This window comes from Onthophagus taurus, chromosome 6, assembly GCF_036711975.1.
Source record: "Onthophagus taurus isolate NC chromosome 6, IU_Otau_3.0, whole genome shotgun sequence".
Classification (NCBI taxonomy): Eukaryota; Metazoa; Arthropoda; class Insecta; order Coleoptera; family Scarabaeidae; genus Onthophagus; species Onthophagus taurus.
The window spans coordinates 7,369,716-7,378,534 of record NC_091971.1 but is presented as its reverse complement, the minus strand read 5'-3'; the positions used below and the strand labels follow the sequence as shown (position 1 = coordinate 7,378,534).

General features: G+C 36.8%; 1 long non-coding RNA gene across 1 annotated transcript; it reads left to right on the top strand.

The window, feature by feature from the left end:
* The first annotated feature begins 360 nt into the window (after nucleotides 1-360).
* On the top strand, nucleotides 361-8,819 carry LOC111428029 (uncharacterized). Its single transcript, XR_002708029.2, has 2 exons — nucleotides 361-872; nucleotides 7,569-8,819. It is a non-coding gene; the product is annotated as an uncharacterized lncRNA (long non-coding RNA).

Sequence of the window (8,819 nt, the reverse complement as noted above, 5' to 3'; positions counted from 1 at the left end):
TAAACACCATATTGTCGAGCCTCGATCGTAAGCGGCTTCGGCTTTCATTAAAGTGGAACATATATGATTTCATCCGATTAAGCCGAGGTCTCTTGCGACCGAGAGTCTACAATTAACATCATATCAACTCGAAACTAAGCAGTTGGTGAAAATTTTTAGATATCTTTACAAATAGCTTAGAAATAAATCTTAGAAACTTCTTAATATCATTAATAATTTCTGGATATTCTAGAACAAGATTTATAATTTAGATCTTTTAATCTATAGAAATCACAAGGTTTTGTTTTGAGTCAAAATATGTTTTATTTATCTCGAGTGGTGTAACATTCTACATAAAATATTAATTACGTAATATAAATAACGATTTATTCATAACTTCCTGATTCGAGATATATTTTTACTTTCACCAATTGTAATATATAAGTGTAACATATTTGTAAACATGATAAATATGATTATTAATTGAGTATGATAACCAGTCATGTTTAGCAAATCAGTGGGATTAACAAAATCGGTTAAGATGCGGTCTCAAATATCTCGTGGTGCCACACATAAACACCGGTGCATGCATATTGTCCCAACGGAGCGACTGCAGTGATCCAGGCTTGTGGATGGACGTGGCCGTTGCTGGTGGGGATGGCACAAGCTTTGGACTTCAGCCAGCGCGCCGCGGTGCAGCTTCAGTCGGCACGAGGAGCCTCTGGCTCCTGGTCGCCCTCGAAAGAAACCCATCCAAAATAGCGCAACAACACATGACGAAGCCCGAACCATGCGCTAACTAACCCTTGACGAATTTCTTTGCGACTTGCCCTCACCATCGGAACCATGGATACCGACAACACTACTACGAAAGATCCGGAGCGCGTTTCAAGGTACGTTAAAAACTTTCCCTAAAAAAAAATTACACGTTAAAAAAAAACGTCGTTTCGGTTTCGCAAAAAGAAAGACGCGCTTGTCGAAAATAACCGCACTATTAATATATCAACCGAAAATAAACGACTTCAACATTATTTTCCGGGGCTGCGTACGAAAAAATAATACCCGCAGTGCCCCGTTTCGCGGTCCAACGTGATTTTCTCTAAAATCACATCCTCTGACCTATTTTACGGGATGATCAGTCTATACGTTCGTTCGAGCATTAAATTTACTTTATTTCCGCGCTGACGTCGCCAGTTTAATGTTCTTGTTTTGCCGTTCGTCGGATTCTCTTCTCTGTCTGACACGCTCTAGCCGCATTTTCTCGCGCGTCCCCCTTAAGTATTCATATATATTTTAGAAAGAAATTAATAAATTTTCGCGCCACATAAATTCCAGACACAACGGCTCCGGGTAAACACGGAGGCGCTGCTAAATCGTAAATTCTAGTTCAAAAGGGTGTAACGCACTGCGCTGCTTCTGCTTTTGCTGCTGGTGCCGTTCCGTTATAATTGTTTGCGATTGTTGAAAAACTTCCGCGGCGACTTCTCGTGATTTAGTATTTCTCTCGTCGTCGAGTTAAGGGGGGTTTTTGTTTGATTTTTATTTGTTCCGAATTTCAAACCAACTTTGTGAAGTAAGTCATGAAGTAAGAAGAAGAGAAATAAACATTGCTTTTTAAATTATATATATGAAATCCTATAAATGTATTATATTGCTATAATAAAGTCAATGTACTATTATTTTTCGAACCGGCTCCATTGACTTACATTCCCCCTTTTATAGCATCGATATTTTAGTTTTATTAGGTTCAAAATCGCTTCTTAGAATTTCTCAAGTTTTAATGTTATTTAATCTTGTATCGATAACGTGCTTGTTAAGTACCTTAATTTTTTACAATAAAACTAATATTTATCTAAACACGTGGGTATTTGGCTTGAGCTGGGGATTTCCCCGTTATTGGAGCCAAGGTTCTTTATTGGAGCAGGCGGCACCTTGGATGCCAATGTGCGTGTCCATTGACGGTTCCAGTTGGCACGTGCCGACCAGAGAATGCGCCAAGTGGGGTGCTTCACTGTTTACATGCAGCGAGCCAACCCTGAAAATGCTACTTTGTAACATCAACGGCCATTAACAGTTGGTTTTCAGCAGCGGCTTCAGTCGCACCCAGAAGCTCACGCATACCGTTACACGTGGCGCTACGTTATTGACTTCTTGGATTCTACGAAATGTGTTGAAAGATTACGTCAACAGTGTTCTTAAAAAAACGAAATAAAAAAAAATAAGCGTTACATTACACAAATTATTTATTGAGTTGATTCGGTTGCGCAAATAAAACCCAAGTGTTTGATATATGTGTATTTGTTAATCAGTCCGGTTTAGATAGGTTTTAAAGTGTAGTGTTTATTTGTTTGTTAAATACTCATTCACACCGTTATTGAATAAAGTTAAATCTACTCTAAATTTATTATATTATAAAGTTTGAGACATAACCTTGGCTAAAGCAATCGGTAACTCCTTACAGTACGCCAAATACTTGCGTGAGCAAGCTGATAAATATTGTGATTCTCGCCAAAAGCGCGCTTAACGGTGAATTCCCGCTGGTAATTCTAGAGTAGCTGGGAAGCAGCCAAGGGCTATCGACTTTATTGTTTGTTATTCTTCCGAAAGAGGTGCGGTTATAGTTGTTAACTAGTGAAACGTTTACGCGGTTTTAACGTCAACACCGTCAACGCTCGAGCGCGATGTCGATATTTAATGACTGCCGGCCCAAACTCCGAAACGCCAGCGATAACAGATTTACGATCGTTTAAATTATACATTTTGAAACTGTTTCAATGTTCCACCGCAGGTGTGACTATCAACTGGTATTCAGCCACCAAATTATTTATAACTTCCCCGTAATATTTATGTGAACCAAAACATTTAATTGTACCTACATCATAACTTATTTATATTCTTAAATTAAGACTGAGTTGACATTATTTGAAATCAACAAAAAGATCTTGAAAGTATAAAATGTTTGATGAAAATTATGTTTCGCAAATAATATCTCAAAATTTGTGATCATCTTATATCTATCTTTAGGTCTGCCGTTGCAGTAATCAGTGGAGAGTTGAAAGAACGTTTTGGGACCTAAAAAATTCATCACGTAGTTGTGCGTGATTTTGTTTAGATCATTGCAGAGTTATTCCTAAGGTCCATTTTCAATTCTCTTTTATCTACTTTTTGCAGTGATACTCAATTGTAATTGATCGCTGACAACTCTAGAGTATCGTGCCGCGGTGGCTCTGATAGAACGGAGTGCGGACTATAAGTAGATTAGTGTTAGCGGCCATGCTCAATGTGGTCTAAGTTGCGAGAAAGAGAATCTGATGGTACAGGAATTGTACCTGAGGAAGGATGTGTATGAAAGGGGGATGTGGCGTTAGGTAGTAGAAAGTGTGAAATCGCATTGTTAGGTATGTATTGTGATGGAATGTAAAGGTATGTCCACAACAAAGAAACACAGGGGAACATTTTATTCCTGATTGTCGTAACCTGTTTAGGAAGCAGAAACAATAACAAATTTATCGTAAACATTCCGTCCACACCAAGAAAATTTATTTTATTCGCTCATCACTGTGTTGCCACAACAAGAAACTTTCCGTCTACATCAGGTTAGTGTTTCAGAATACAATGTGGTGCGATGATGATTTACAGGCAGCAGTGGCTGCAATTATTATTATTTTGCAAAAACAGAAAAAGGAAGTTCGTAAATGTTGGACTAGGCCGACTCTTTTAGAAAGAAATACACATGGTATCATGCGCCTTATGAGTTCATTAAAGAATATTGAATCTTGTTTTATGTAACGAGCTTTTATCCCGTGGGTTCTACAAGCATTCGGCATTTTTGTTGTTGGAACGATATATTTTCTGCACACATGTTTCTGAAACAAGTTACTACGTGTCCACACTGCGTCCGAAACAAAAATGTTTACAGATGTTTCTAAATTTCCTAATAAGATTTGTAGGAACAAGCAACTTTCCTAAAAGTTGCTCCTACATTTGTTTTTGCATCCATAACAATAAGGAACATCCAGAAACGTTGAGGTACAAGTTCCAGCAACAAACAACATTAACACAATGTTCCTTTGCGTTCCTTTCCGTGTGGACGTAGGTAAAGATAGGTGTGAAGAGTGTTAGGTTGGGGTGCAGAAAGCGAAGAAAACCAGGGCAGTAATGGATGTAGCTGGATCAGTGTTATGGTTATGATCATAGTGTATCAAGCCGATGAACTACAATGAATCACACTTTAACATAAAATTGGACAACACATATTGCACTGCCTCGGTCGCAAACTACCTTCGCTTCATCAAACAAGTTGAACAATTTTCACTGTAAGGGAATGATTTGGGAATTCGTTGTTGTTGTTGTTTAGCTTGTTGTTGATTGAAGCAATTTAGGAGTAGATTTTGTAGACAAGATACTACAGTAACATTAGTCGAGGTCGAGGCGACCAAGGTATTGAATCGGCTTAATAACGTTAAACAACTCATTCTCAATTATTAACTTAGAAGAAATCACTTGCGACCGAGGCGCTACAACTTTGACAACTTTCCGATATTCTTCCATAAGATTTTTTCACGATTATAAGATTTATATAAATTAGATACTTTATAAGATTGTATATTAATTTCAGAAATTGCCAGCGCTCCAGAAATCAAAGAAAACGAATTAACGGTCATTAACGTTCTGTTGGGTATTAGTGGATTAAGTCGTGCTTAATCATAATAATTTGAAGTAAGTTATATAAAGTTTATTTCATCTATACTATCTAAGTAGACACATGTGGATTAGCAAGTTCCACATAAATGAAATGTGCTTATTTTGCTAAGTTTAATTTGACGTTTCATTCAAGTGTTCATTTCAAAGATAATTCATGCGTAATAACTTGATTCCCCATTTCTAACTGATCTTTAAGTACTAAAATAAGATAAAATAATATACTTAGATGTAAAGTAAGTTTATTCATACCATGCGTTAGAATCATAAATTCGGATCTTTGAACGATCCTTTTAGTAGAATAATGCGCAGTAAATATAGTCATTAACTGGCGAACGACGTATACTTACGACATATTTATTGGGAAATTTACTCTTTTTTCCTTCTTTACGAAGGAAACGGCTGAAACACAGTTTATAAGATCGTATCTAGAAGTCGTCGCTTTTGCGTATATCTAGCCGGGATATAGTAAATAAACGGGACCTAGACATTCATGTGTCTGGCAAAATATCAAATGACTTAATATCGGGAACAATACTAAAACTTGAAAACTAAATAACGAACGCGGCGATAAAATCTAAAAATAACGGACGGCTGGGAAACGTAAATATTTTCCGTAAAATTCGAAATGACCGCTACACAGTGAACTTTTACGATAGACCCTAAAAACACAGCGGCGAATTTTTGTCAAATACATTTGACACTGTTTGTTTTCCAAACACATTATGTGGATTCGAAATTGTGTGATGGGCGGAAAAGACGGACTGTTTTCTCGAAACGGAGAGTACCGCCGCTATTTATAAATGTAGGATAATACCTCGTTTCTTTAAACGGGTACGTGAAACGGGATCAAAACGAAACGAAAGAAATGCGTAATAAATTAAAAGACGAACGGGTTATTTTCGAACCAAACGACTGAACATATGGCCGCGAAGGTATATAATTAGCAGACGGGACCAACTTTCAAAACAGAGTTACAAAATGAAAAGTACTCTTTCAAGCCGCATCCACTAAGTCATTTCCTCTTAAAAATTGCGTAATTTACGACGGCGCAAAATGTAAATCTAGAGCAGACGAAGTTTCGACACACAAAGACATTTTGCAAGTCATCGCACACACCTGCAACCATCTTAATGCCATTTAATAAATAAACTTAAATGTGGCATTCAAAATACTTCGTAGATATTTGCAAATAATTTCCTGGTATTTGTTATCTAAACTGTTTTACAAAATGGTTCTTATAAATTCAAGCAGCCTTTATCAAGAAGGGAGTTATAGTAGCATACAAAACGTTGGCACGTAACGAATAATTCTTAAATCTATAAGTGTAGCGTGTACGGTGGCTTCTTCTACATAAATGTCTGCATGCAGGAGCGTACGGACCAAAGTTGTTTACCGCATATCTAACGATTTCCTCAGACTTGACCTATGTCGACTCCTCGTAGGCCAGCTTTAGACGGGAATAGTTTCAGCTAACTATTCTTAGCAAACGGTTGTATCACAGCGCGTCTTGCGGCTGGGCATTCTACATCATTCGACCGCCTGTTTATTTATAATGTCCCGGTGAATTGTGCGTAAGAAGCGACACTACCTTCCATTTGACCAAATAACGCACACGCGCGTCCTAATACGGCGTGACGTCGCATCATTTCCCGGATGTTAACGCGCTTATTTTAGAGTCGAAATCGTCTCATCCGGAACGCAATAAGCTTCAATTTTTCGTTTCGATCGCGTTACGGAACCGAAACGGCACCGAATTTGTACCGGGACGAATAGATTCCGCCTAAATATGCTGAAATACGACGCATGCAGGAAGAATATTAAATCGTACGGGTTTGGCTCGTAAAATGTGAAAAGCAAAACTCTACAAACAGGGCTGAAACATAATGCATATGCGCCCTCTATGAGACCACCGCTGCAACGTACAAACCTTACAGACGAACTGCTCCCGCTGGTCGCATCAGAGGAAATTAAAATTGCGTTTGCTTATAAATTGGATATTTTGATGTTACTGCGGAAACTATAAGAAAAAAATATCTAACTACGATATACAGTGAATTTCAGTTAAGATGCAAAATACAAAAATATATTTCCATAGAAACCAGGGCGTACCTACTTACTTTGTCCCACATAAAATGTTACATATGAATATAATTTGACTTTACAGTAAAATATCGATATAACGGATCAATACGGGGAACGCAGTGACCGTTATAGCTCAATAAAAATATACAACAATCTAACGCTGAATAACTAATAAAACTAGACTACACTTGAACTAAGCTGAATACTATGTTACATATTTTTATTACACTAAAACTAGAACTAACACAAGACCTAGAACTTGAATCATTCGGGTCTAGCCGTCTTGAGAGACGTGCGGCTAAAATCCGAAAGTTTCTAGTTCTCGGTCTAATGTTAGTTCGAGTTTTGCACTAGCACTATCACTAGAACTAACACAAGACCTAGAACTAGAATCATTCGGGTTTAGCCGTCTTGAGAGACGTGCGGCTAAACCCGAATGTTTCTATTTCTAGGTCTAGTGTAAGCTCTGGTTTTAATTGTTATTTAGCGTTAGATTGTGGTATAATTTTATTAAACGAAAAGTAGAACTAACACTAGACCTAGAACCAGAACATTCGTTTTTAGCCGTGCGTCTCTTTGAAATTCGCGGTATACGATTTTAAAAAATTCTAACATCGGGGTTTATGAAAATTAAGGGATTATTTTTGCCAAAATAAATCTTCATTAAATTCATTTTAAAATGTTATGATATCTCATTTTCTTTTTGAGATTCGAATTTTTTCTTCATATCAAATTTGTGTCAACACCTAATTAATTACATTTATTTTAATTAAATTATAATTATATATTTTTTTTATTTTCAGATATTAACACAATGATTAACCCCGAACAATTTCAGCAAATTCACCGCGACAACAGTATCTCTTTGACCTGGAGAAACGGTTGTCCCCTGTGACCACGGCAATCCCTTGATCAAGGATTTCTCCTAAAATTGTTCGGCTGTCGACAACTTGTGTTAACAATAATATTTTAGTAACAATTTTTTGTGTCAAAGTCGTTGCTAAAATAATTTCCTGAAAAGCACTCTACAAGAATTCCACGATTTCGATCTTTCGCTTTGACGGATTAACCGTTTCCTTTGTGGAGCTTATAACGTAATTTTGTATATATATAAGGAAAGTTAACTATTAAGGCGAGGGTTCCACAAAGAGACCGATTAAGTTTCCGTGCATAGTAGTTCGTGATACAAGGTACCGACGAGGCTCTAGTGTTTTAGTTGATAAGATAATCTAAAAGAAAAATAAGAATGATTTTTTTTTGAAATAAAGAAACCCTCTGATTGTAGACTTGTAATTAAAAAAAAAAACATGGTAACGTTTGTAACATAGATTAAGGGTTAAATTTAGCGAGAGGATATTTTCAATACGAAAAAAATGTGAGTGCATGAGAATATTTAACTACATAAGCATGTTATTTGATAAGATATACAAGTTTTTGCGTACCTTCATATACTCAATATAATTCATATACGTAAGAGAAATTATTAATTCGGGATTTAATTAATCGTCCGTCTAAAAAATACCCAGGGATCAGTGACGATGATTCTTGTAGTCCAGTAACGGCCTAGTATACAGCAAATATACGAAAGTTACACTTTTAAGCTAACCGCTTTGCAAAAGCTAGCTTAAACTGCATACGTACCGTCGGTAAAAAAGAGCTTGGCCAGCCGAAAGAGTACAACATTAAAAAGATTATTTTAGATTGTAGTTTCTTTTCCCTTCGCCAGGCGCCTCAATATAACCTTTCAAAGGCGGATTGTTGGTTGACAAGCAGCTTCGGTTTCTTTTTGTTACAATAAATCGTTGGTATATTACAATGAGCGAGCAATAATTTGGCTAGTGATACGTTACACACGGAGTAGCGAGATAGAATAGGTCCCTCTATACAAGGGATTATCCATAATAGTATATAGTGGCCTTTCTTTCAATTACGATTTACCGCATGGCTCAATATTATTATATCACTCTTTACGGACATATTGTAACGATTTAATGCTCGATTGTACAATGTATTTATTCATTATACTCTGGAAATAAAATGGTTTGAGAAATTTA